Genomic DNA, 12,228 nt, shown 5'->3' on the forward strand with positions numbered 1-12,228 from the left:
AGATGACCTCATTTGCAGGTCCCCTCTCATTAGGCTCATGGAAGCATCAAGACACATATAGAACAGGGGAGGAAGATATTCTCTATTTGGAGCCCCTCTCTTCTATTAGCTTCAAGTTTTCAAGTGACCGGATCTCAGGATAGGTGGATTGAAAACTAAAAACAATTTTGGAAAACAACAAAAAGTGATCAGATAGGGAAAACTGCCTAGCCCTTTTAACAGTTCCTGGTTCTCACTGGTTATCGGAATGACAGTGCTCAGATAAACTGAATCAATGGAAAATCCCCATGCTTTATTTTCCTACAGCATCCTCCCAAATGAACCTTTTTAAAAAACTATTATCTAGCAGCATCGATTTTGCCTATCTCCCTTCATGTAAAGATGCTGGCAAGCAACAATAATGTAATAGAGGGTGAAACCAAAGGGAGAAAGAGAAGCTAAATGACAAGGCTTTCAACAGCCTTTTTTTTTTTTTAAATCAAAATGCCCCACTTCTGTTTCCCCCTTCAAAGGACATGCATTACCCTGCATCTTGGGAAGTACCTCCCAGCATCATTTGGGGATAAGAGGAGGCTACCCAGCACTCACCTTCAACCAGAAAGGAACAGCTTTTTTTCTCAGTCAAAGTTGAGCTTGTGAGGAAGATTCTAATAGAATGAAGGGTTCTATATCTAAGATGGGCAAATAAAAACAACAACAAATCCCACTACTCCAGAAAATGAGACCATTTTCTCTGAAGAAATTCCATCTGGCTATTACAGAAATAAGAAGGGCTTAACTAGGACTGTGTGTAAGAGAAGGAGCCCAGAATTAGAGACAGGAGATCAGCATCCCAGTCCTGTCTAACTGTATTTAAAAGTCTTTGCCTCCCCTGCTAGATTGCCAGGCTCCATGAGGGTAGCACCTCTGTCTTGTATACCATCAAATCCTCAGGGCCTGGTTTGGTATCTGGGAGATATAAGTCACTCAATAACTAGTTATTGAAAAGCAGAGGAACCAAGGTTCCTGTCCTTGTCCCTGGAATTGTGGATTCCCGCCTTGCTGAGATAACCTCTCTAAGTTTCAATGTCTTCACTTAAAAACAAGCATAATAACAATACCTGTGTCAGAGAGTCATTGTAAGGATCAAATAAGATGATTCATGTTAAATGCTTATGCATAAAGCCTAATGCAAGAAGGCGTCCAATAAGGGTTACGTATTATTTTATAATTTATTTTTTATTTTTCTTTTATTTTCCTTTCCCCTTTTGTCCTTTACAATCAGTGGATCCAAGCATCCCGTCTCGGATCCTTCTGGCTGCCAGCGGGGCACGCCTTCCCTTTGTCCTCCCTGGAGGTCCTCCTCTGAAGCGTCCGATCCCTGACAAGCCTCCAAATTGTTAGAAAGAACGCCATACCTGAAAGAGAATAAATGCTCACCCGATTGTGGAGAAGAAAAGAATTTATCCACGATCTTGCAAGAACGGGCGCTTAGCCGAAAAATGGTGTCTGGCGCCACCTGTCATTTTTATAATTAGTATTACTATGATTATTCCATGGGCAGGATTTAACTTCTTCCTCAAAGCACAGTTTTCTCCTCTTAAAGGCAGGCTGCTCAGCAAATTCCTTAACTTCTCTGAGTCTGTAGTTCATAACTCTAAAAGGAGAGTAGTAATGCCTTCCTTCCAGGCTTGTTGTGATAAATAAGATAGCATAGATCTCCATGTAGCAGAGTAGGCTTTCATAAATGTTACCTGATTGCCAGTTGACATGCTTAGCTTCACTCATGGAGCAATTCTATGAGTACGTTTACCTTTCAGTTTCTTGCAAGCCATTTTATCATGCACGAACTGAGGCTCAGAAAGCTTAAGAAACTTGGTTAGCATTGTACAGTGAGTACGTAGAGGAGTGGGATTAAAGCTGGGAGATACCTCACCCCAAAGTACATGATTGTTATAGGTTAAATTGTGTCCCCCCAAAATATATGTTGCAATCCTAACCCCCAGTACCTCAGAATGTGGCCCTATTTGGAAATAAGGTTACTGCAGATGGAATTGAATTAAGATCATACTGGACTAGGGTGGGCCCTTAATCCAATATGATTGGCATCTTTATTAAAAAAGAAGAAACACTGAGACAGATACACATGGGGGAGAAGGCCAGGTGAAGGCAGACTGTGCAGAGACTAGAGCTATGCAACCACAAGCTCAGGAATACAGGCCACGGCCAGAAGCCAGGAGAAGGTAAGTACAATTCCTCCCCAGAGTACTGAAAAGAGTGTGTCCCTGCTAACACCTTAATTTTTGGACTACTGTTCTCCAGAACTATGAGACAATACATTTATGTTATTTTAAGCCACCCAGTTTGTGGTACTTTGTTACAGCAGCTCTAGGAAACTAAGGCAATAATCTTTTCACCACGCCAGTCCTGCCACTTCTGGAAACCCTGCCTCATGGACACCTGCCCAGCCGCAGCCCCAGGAGGGATGTGCATTTGAAGTGCAGTCTTACCTGGCCCCCTGAAGCTAGGACCCAGAACACCTCTGCTGCCCCTGCTCCCAGGAATCTACCAGCCACGGGGACCAATGTTAACTCCATAGCAGGCAGGGACAGGGGTGACCCTTTATGTTGTTTGTGAGAGAGGCAAATTTGTCGTCCACCCACAAGCAAATATAAAGATCATACAACCTGCATTTTGAATTGGTCTCAATTTGAATTACCATTTTGTCTCCATTCTTGGTTTCCCTACTTCTTTCTCAACTTTTTCTAATCTATATTTTATGTATACTTGTTAGATATCTTAGAACATTAAGGAATAAGGTAAGGATATCACAAGGAAGCTGACAAACTCCACGGGGAGGTGGGGGGGAGAATTTGCTTGAATGCCCAGGAAAATAAAAATACGCCCAAGGAGAAGCTGCCCTCCCTCTCCGATAGAAGCTGCACTAGCCTGGGCCCTGCCAGGGGAGTCACGCAGGAAGGCAGGGCATCTGTAAAACCAGTCTGCACCACCCAGCCTCGCTGAGCCCTGAGAAGTGTGAACAAGCTGACGGCTGTGCTGGCCTCTGTCTTCAGGTGAACCGACACAAGGGAGCGAAGAAGCCCCACCTAGTAAAAAAGCACTGTTGGGGAAGGAAGATAGCACCAGTGTGTCAGGGACAGAATGTGGGCCAGAAAGGATGTCCAAGAGAACTCAGGTCTGACAGCTGCCCACATCCATCCAGGCAGGAGAGAGGAGGGGATAGAGGACTCTTGTACCTATTGCCATGTAGCAGGGAAAGAGATTTAGGCAATGTTTTCAGATGATGAAGAGAAAGAGTCTGCCTTCTATCTTGCTGCATTCTCCAGTCTCATACTCCACAGTACCCAGCTAAACCTCAAATTTTGTCTGAAACCAACCCAGCTCCAGGTTTGAGTGGATGCTGGTGATCTTTGAATTGGACAGGGCCTATTTTTAGGACATAAGTTAAATCATCTATCTCCCTTGCCTAAAACCCTCTGATGGTTCTCCATTTAATTTAAAATAAGACTCAAGTCCTGGTTATAGTCTACCACGCTCTATGGGGTTGGCCCCTCTGCCTCTCGTCCATGACCTCCCATCCTCTCCCCTGGCTCACTGCACTCCAGCCGCCAGCACACCAGGCTGTTTCCTGGGCCCGCGATGCAGCGCCTCCCTGATTTTGCACGGCCCAGTTCCACCCAGTCGAACCAGCAGCACCTCTGACACACACCCAGGGAGGTGCTGTTCACCTCCTCACCTTGTTTCAGTTCTTCATAGCGGGGACCCCCATCTGAACTTGTTTCGTCTTCATTGCTTTCTTATTTACGCTGTCCCTTCTGCCTGAAAATGAATCCACCAGAGTGAGCTTTGTCCCTCTTCTCCACCACTGTGTCCCAGTGTCTAGGACAAAGGGTGGTTGAAAGAGGCAATGATAATGAGGGAGCTTACCTCCTAAGTGCTTCCTGGGTGCAGGCCCATGATGCATCCATTCACCCGTGCCATGTTCTCAGTGCCGGAAGGCCCCAGGTCACAGAGGGAAGGGCCAGGCTTCTGGATCATGATAAAGTGCTGCCTCCATAAATATTTGTGGCAAAAATAAAACAAAGAGCAAAAAGGACAGAAGGGTGGAGTTGCATGATTTTTCCCCTAACATCTGTCCTTGCCACACCCCCTGCCACTTAGACTCTAATCCCCTTCTCCAGAGTCCTGGGCCTCCTACTATGCAGCTGATTCTGGGGAGACAGTTAAGCAGAGATTGCTGGATCAGGGGAGCACAGTCTGCATGGCCAGTGTCAGACTCATAATCAACCCCCAACAAAATACTTGCTAAATGAAAGTGAGTGTCAAAGGAAGATGGATGAAGGCAACCAAATTCCTCCAGTCCCATATTCTGCAGTCCATGAGTGCCCCTCGGGAGCATCACAGCAGTCCCCAAATTTAGACATGCCCCTGTATCTCTTTGGGGTGACTCCTCAAATACATACGTTGCGGGTTCTTGCCCGGCAGGCTCTACTTCCTGGATTGGAATCCAGTGCTTATGGGACTCATGGGGGATCTCTATTCTCTTAGCCACCACCTTGATTCAGAGTCTCATCTCTTCTTGCCAGAGTCACTACAGTGGTCTCCAAAGAGCACCATTTCCTTCCCCGCTGCAGTCTCTCACATCTCACAGGCTGGTCTCGTCAAAGGGGCAAGTCAGATTGTGCTGAAGACACTTTGGGGCACCCCACTGCTTTTAGGATAAAATCTGAATTCCTTGATATGACATCTAGGCCAAGATCTTCATGATCTGAGCAGTACCCTCCTCTCCAGCCTCAACTACCCTCACAGCCCCACTCCTGCCTGTTCCTGTGCTCCAGTTATACCAATGCACACCCGCCATGTTCCCTGTTTCCATGCCTGGGCCCGGGGCACCCTCCTTCCTTTTCTCCTCCTGGATAACCTTGAGTTCTTAGAGCCACGATGCCACCTTTGCCTCCTCGCCGAGCTGGGCTGGGTGGACTTCCTTGTACTTCCACGGAGACCTGTGCCTGGTCCTTATCACACCATCTTGTAGAGTGTACTTGTCTCTGCCCCCACTTGGCTATGGCTCTGAGAGAAGTAGGCTTTCCTTTATCACCCCCAATACTACTTAGTACAGTGCCAGTTATATTCTGCACAGCAAATATGGGTAGATGAATGAATGCAGACGGTGAGGGGCTTTGCAAGCTGTGGTGCTGGCCCTACCTTTCCCACAGGATTATAAAGGAACACATGGACAGCAGGGACCTCTGTCTGGGCTCTGGCCTCAAGGACAACTAGATTAGCCAGAAAACTTAGTTTGTCGCAAACCAGCCTGGTCCTGACAGCTGGAAATATTGACAAAGATGGGAACCCACAGAGTGAAAACTCAGAAATGGCAAAACATCACCCTAAATGTAATCCTTCAAGCTCTGGTCGGTAATTGTTGCCAAAACGAAGGAAAATTGCTCTGATTGTTTTCCTCACTAATCTTTCTCTGACTCCAAGAAACTGCTATTGTAGTTGAGGGCCCTGGAGGTGGGATGACAGCAGAAGACTCAGAGCTATTGCAGTTCATTTCCCTTTGGACACACAGGTAGTTGTGAGGCATGGCAGTCATTGTAGCTCAAAGGACACCCCCCTGAGGTGCCTGCCAACTGGGGCTGGGCCTTGCCCCTGTAGTCTACTGGAGCATCAAGGAGCATCACTTCTTTTGGGCTGTTCAGATTTTGAAATTAAAGCTACCATCTGTTTGGGATGATGAAGTTTTTGCAATGGATGGTGGTGGTGCTAGCACAGCATTGTGAGTGTAATTAACAGCACTGAGTTATGAATATATTTGAATGTTAAAAGGGAAAATTTTAGATCGTATATGTTACTAAATTAAATTTTTAAAAAAATCCATGGGACTGTGCAGCACAAACAGTGGGCCCTAAGGTAAACCATGGACTATAGTTATTAATACAATTATTAAATGTGCTTTCATCAATCCTAACAAATATATCATCCTAATGCAAGATGTTAATAATAGGGTTTAAAAAAAAAAGGTTTTTTTAAGCCACTCTCTTTCCACTCAACTTTGGTAATAATGCCAAAGATCAGTTGGAAGCCTTGGTCACTCTCTGTCCTTCAATAACTGGCGCACCCAACATTGTGCCTGTGTTGACACTTTCATTTCCAACCCAGCGCTTCTCACTCAGCGGGCAACGGTGATGTCTACAGTGTTTATGTCACTCTTTTGTTCCCAATGTGCTGTGGTGGATTGTGTTATACATATCCTTTTGATGTGCTAAGATCCCTAAGATCCTTCATGGTGACAGCGTGATTCTCGGATTGAGAGGAAAAGTGCTGGCACAGAGGGTAATGTGCTCACTTAGGAAGGACTGTGCCACTTCCATTCTGCAGAGATTCTTCAATATTCTCAAGGATATGAGAATTAGAGCTTTGGCTTTCTACCACTGTTCTTTATAATAGTTCTCATAGCTAGGTTTTTATTTAGATAATTTTATTAACAATAATAGCTACCATTTATTGAGAACCTACTGAGTCCCACTGAAACTTCACAGCCACCCTCTGAACCAGGCACCCTCATTTCCACTTTATTGGAGAAGAATCTGAGGTTATTTGCCAAACACTTATATGCTCAGTGCCTGGTAGATGCAGGATTCCAGCCTAGGTTGGCCCAACTCCAGGACCCATTTCTTTCTTTCTTTTTGTTAATTTTTATTCTAGTAACATATATTTACCACATTCAAATATGTAATTCAGTAGTGTTAATTACAGTCACAATGTTGTGCTACCACCACCACTATCAAGGCCTCATTTCTTAGCTAAATCACCTCCAGCACCTTCAGACCTTGAAAAATAAAAATCAAAAATCAAAATGTGAATTGAAAGAGATTTGACTTTGTTCTCTGCAATTCCAAGATAGACAACATAAACTGATCTTACTAACAGAATTAGAATCTTCCTCAATTTTCTCCCAGGTCTCCTACCTCCCCTCATTTGTTGAAGCAAATGGGAGGATGAGGCAAGAAGAAAGATACTTGAGTGGAAGCACAGAATAACGAAAAGAAAATAACCTTCTTGTACCTGAGTAATCCTCCAGCAGACTGGGCCCTGTGGGGATCCTTACACAGCCACCAGAACAGCTGTGCCTGGGATCTGATCTCCACATGATCTATATGATCTATAGACTCTGCAGAAAGACACTTGTTCCCACATGCCTCACAGAGAAAGTAACTCAGCTCCTACAGGGAGATCAGAGACAAAAATATTCCATGGGCTCCTCCAAAAGTCACTCCCCATGCCAAAGAGAGAGAGGACATGCTGGACAGGCATCCAAGGCTTTAATCTCAAGGGTTTCCAGAAACTCAGTATAGATAGAGAGAGAGAGAGAGAGAGAGAGAGCGAGAGAGAGTTAGTTGAGAAATGGCCTCAGCTGATCCCAAAGACATGACCAAAAGCATGAATTTTTTCATAGTAATTCACTTCTAATTCATACCCATGGGTAAAATAGGAATGGGGCTGGGAATGTTTATAAAGCTGGCTTTGTGGCATTTACAAAGTGTTGGTTAACCCTGAAGCGCTATAAGAGGAGCCATGGGTGGTCAGGAGGTCAAGGACATTTGCACACCTCTCTACCGCTAAAGGCTTTCAGAGGTTCCATTGGCCTTGGGAGAAAAAGCCCAACCTCCTTATCAGGGGTATCAGTCAGGATTCTCCAGAGAAACAGAACCAACAGGGTATACAGTTAAATGTATTTATAATGAAAGATTTATTTCAAGGAATTGGCCCTCATGATTGTGGGGAATGGCAAGTCCAAAGGGCAGGCCAGCAAGCTGAGAATGCAGAGAGGAGTTGATGTTGCAGTCTAGAGGCAGAATTTCTTCTTTGGGAACCCTCAGTTCTTACTTTTAAGGCCTTCAACTGAATGGATGAGGCCCACCCTTTTATCAAGGGTAATCTCCTTTACTTAAACTCAACTGTAGATGTTAATAAAATCAACAACATATCTTTAGATACACTAGGCCACTGTTTGACCAACAGTAGGACATCATAGACTAGTCAAGAGTGCATTAACCATCTCAGCCAGGCTTACAAGGCCTCCAAATTATAGCTCTGGAGCCCATGCCTGTGCTCCTGTGCTTCCAGAAATCCTCTAACACACCATGAACTCTTGTCTTCAAAGGGATGGCATCCTAGGACAATTTCTCCACCCTGTCCTTGCATCCTATAGGTGTTCAGTGACCCATCATCTCCTTCTAGAGGCTGTATCATGTCCCCTGAGGCCCAAGCTGGTACATTTTCCATGGTCCCTCCTACTAGTTCTACTCCCCTATCAAAGTACTCAATTTCCACTTTGATGGAAATTGCTTATAACTAGATGGAAATCTCCTTGAGAGTAGCAACCAGATCACTGTATCATTATTGGGCAAAGAGTAGACAATATTATGTTGAAAAGTGCATTAATAAATAAATGGAACAAATGAATAATGGAATAATGTAATAAGCTTTGATTTATTTCATTTTCACAGCCCCCCTCCAGGCTACTTCCAGTTGCTCTAAAAATAACCCTCTCCTTTCTTCTGTCCAAGCAGAAATGCCAAGCCAAGGATCCACACAGGTTCTTTTGGTTTTAACTGCATTCCATTTAAATATAATCCATAAATAGGGCTGAGGCTCCATCCATCAGACACCAAAGGTTAAAGCTGCCATCATCAATAATGAGGCTGATATTGCTGTCAGTAATAAGAAGTAAGGAGAGGGATGCAGGTCTAGCAACGCATAGGCACCAGCAGCCGCCCGTGTTTTGACAGATTGCCTTGGGATGCTCAGGGAGCGTGTCTAAGAAACAAAGAGGATTTCTGCACATGGTGAAACAAGAATATCATAGCTATCAAGCTTCTCTGGTTGAGATACCCACCCACCCCCAATACAAACTCTGCACTGGAGGACTCATACCCCATATATACTCCTCTTCAACCCTTAGAGTTTTGAAAAATGGCCTGTAGACAACACCTTTCAGTATGTTCAATCAGTTCAGAACAATATCCTTTTTATGGGAAATCTACTGTCCAAGCTAAGCATTCCAAACATATCTGTGCTCCATGACCCACATTCCTAGCAATGAGAGATAGCATCAGGGTCAAGACACCTAGCTTAAGTTGTACCAGAGTTGGGAATTTGGAATCAGAGCTAAGAAATGTGGGGTGGTTCCTTGAATAGAGAAGAAACAAAAACTGGGGAGCGCTGAGGCAGCCATTTTCTACCAAAGGAGGTAGAGAAAGCTGGTGTGTAGAAAAGAAGTAGGAAGCAGCTGCAGAGAGAAGTACAGACAAAAAATGAAGAGAGAGAAATTCTTACTGTTCCCTCCCTGACAACCCTTTCCCTTCTGACACCTGGACCCTATCTATTGCAAGCAAATTACTTGACATCCTCAAACTCCATAAATTCTGCCTTCACCTAGTTGAGATTCATTGGCTTGATGAAACCTGACTTCAAACGGCCCTTATTTCAGGACTGAGTCATGCTATTGGCCCAGATCACATGTATGGAAATATTGCTTTCCCAGCACCTGGGCCAGGATTTTGTGCATAAGATATTGATCAATAAGTATTCATTGAATGACTACTGATATCATTTTCCTTGAAGGTCTCACAAGCGGAAACTGTTCATTCACTTGTTTCCCACAGACCAAGAAGGTAGGTGACATTCTTTCTGGTCCCCACTGAGGCTTCTAGACATCACTCTTCCTCTTACATTATAAAGACAAATATGCACAAACAAAAATTCAACTAGTCCCGCTCTGAGGTTTGAGACAATGCAGATATCCACCCATCTCAGCCTCCTTTTCCAAATCACAGTCACCTCTTTATCCAAACACAGACCCTCACCAGCCTATGGTTTGATTTCATCTACTTATCAATTTCTCCTTAGGGATTAAAAGAATCCACTTTATGGAACTATTTGGGAATATCCTTGTGATATATCCAATAGACTTGGTCTTAAGGTAATCGCTGGAATGAGATATGCCAAGAAAAGGAAGAAATGAGTCCATTCTGATGAGCTTGGCTCATGTAATCAGCCAAAGTGGAAAAGTCACCTTTGGAGTAAAGGTTCTTCTCCTTTAATAATATGTGTTCAGACATGGTGGGAAGCCTTAGTTTCTCATTAAAATTGAATAGGGTGACCATTACAGCTGTTAACATATTTCTTGGGCAAGAACTCATTTAGTACCAGGAATAATACCCTGGATTTCTTATTTTCTACACCTACCCCAGGACAGAATGACAGCATCTACTTATCCCCTTCTTACTACTTTTCAAAGCCTGGAGAAAAAAAAAATGTGCTTTGGGAATAATAAAGATGGATTGGGAGGGTGATTGTCTCTCTTTTAAGATTTGATTGACTTGATGTGGTTCAAACACCTATGATCAATTAATCACCTATGGGTAGAAGTGCTGCAAGGAAAACTACAATTATGCACATGTGCAGTTGCCTTTACCTCTCTTCAAATCCCTTTCATTTCTTAATCCCTGCATAACCTGAGAGTTAGGCATGTGAGGAGAAATTAGGCCTGGAAAGCTTCATCCTACAGTACTGCCTACATCAGAGGCTGCAGAGGAAGAAGCCTCACAGGCCCAGCCTGGCAGGCCAGGGGTAACTGCACATGTTTTCCCTAGCATGACCAGTAAAAAGGAGAGTTAAAATGGGTTGACATTTGAGAATGAGGTTCTTTGGTTCCCAACTGCCACCCTCTAGTTCCTGATCAAGGGGACATGTACATATGGGAAAAAGAAGACATTTTCCCCCAAGGAGGCCCTGATTGATGATGGTGACAGTTTCCATAGGGCCAAACCCAGGTAGATCCAAGAAAGCTCTGATGACCATAGGCACACCATTTGCATGAGAGCAGGTAAAACAGTAGGAATAACCTATTGTTCTAGTTTGCTAGCTGCCAGAATGCAATATACCAGAAATGGAAAGGCTTTTAAGAAGGGGAATTTAATAAGTTGCTAGGTTACAGTTTGAAGGCCAAGAAAATGTCTCAATTAGAGTAAGTCTATAGAAATGTTCAATTTAAGGCATCCAGGGAAAGATACCTTGATTCAAGAAAGCTGATGAAGTTCAGGGTTTCTCTCTCAAGTGAGAAGGCACATGGCAAACACAGTCAGGGTTTCTCTCTCATCTGGAAAGACATGTGGTGAACGTGGCATCATCTGCTAGCCTTCTCTCCTGGCTTCCCTTCACAAAACTCCCCAGGAGGAGTTTTCCTTCTTCATCTCCAAAGGTCGCTGGCTGGTGGACTCTCTGCTTCTCCTGGCTATGTTGTTCTGCTTTCTCTGAAACTCCCAGCTTTCTCTCTTGCCATTCTCTTTTATAGGATTCCAGTAAACTAATCAAGACCCACCCAAATGGGTGGAGACACATATCCACCTAATCCAGTTTAACAACCACTCTTCATTAAGTCACATCTCCAGAGAGATGATCTAATTACAGTTTCAAATACACAGTATTGAACAGGGATTAGAAGAAATGGCTGCCTTTATAAAATGGGATTAGGATTAAGACATGGCTTTTCCAGGGTATGTATATCCTTTCAAACTAGCACATCTATTCTAAGAGTCTACAAGAGGGTCTTGCCACTGAGAGCTCACATTTCATTAATGCAAGTGTGCACACAGTAAACACACACATTGTTCTTGCCTCTCTCTGGGAGCAGCCCCTGTATGTGTGCATACAAAGAACCCCTGGGTGCATGCAAGTGGGTGGGATGACGGTGATGTTTTATCTCCTCTTGCTCATTGGTCTTGGCTGTTGCTTACATACTCGAGTTCAAAATGCATATAAATCTCATGACTGGATGAGAAAATTATCTAACATGTACTAGATAATAACACTTTCCGTTTCAGTAGATCATATGAATTATATGCCATTGGATTGGATCTTAAAATGCTTACTGTTCCAATTTGTCCATCTTCAGAAATATCAACTGTACTAGGGACTCCCTTTCCAGTTCATCTCATCTCCTAAACATTTAACCTAGCACATGAGCAGATCTAAATTCCATCCTTCATGATCACACTGCAAGTTGACTTCACTTGACCCACTGTTCAGATCAGCCAGTCCCTGTGCTGTTCATCATGTGACCTGTTCCCAGGCTCTGTCCTCCACTGCTAAGCCACCACCCCTCAGTGCTACCACGGCCATTCTCCTGCCATCCTGACATTCCTCCACTCACTGCAG

General features: G+C 44.0%; 1 long non-coding RNA gene across 1 annotated transcript in view; it reads right to left on the reverse strand.

Annotated features, from left to right (window-relative positions):
* Positions 1 to 1,246: 1,246 nt before the first annotated feature.
* Positions 1,247 to 12,228, reverse strand: part of LOC143686278 (uncharacterized) — a 39,705-nt gene continuing 28,723 nt past the window's right edge. Inside the window, exons 4-6 of the long non-coding RNA XR_013176998.1 lie at positions 3,928 to 4,047; positions 3,737 to 3,819; positions 1,247 to 1,397 (exon numbers count right to left, since the gene is read on the reverse strand). This is a non-coding gene — a long non-coding RNA (uncharacterized LOC143686278). The remainder of the gene's footprint in view (positions 1,398 to 3,736; positions 3,820 to 3,927; positions 4,048 to 12,228) is intronic.

This window comes from Tamandua tetradactyla, chromosome 6, assembly GCF_023851605.1.
Source record: "Tamandua tetradactyla isolate mTamTet1 chromosome 6, mTamTet1.pri, whole genome shotgun sequence".
NCBI classification, from domain to species: domain Eukaryota; kingdom Metazoa; phylum Chordata; class Mammalia; order Pilosa; family Myrmecophagidae; genus Tamandua; species Tamandua tetradactyla.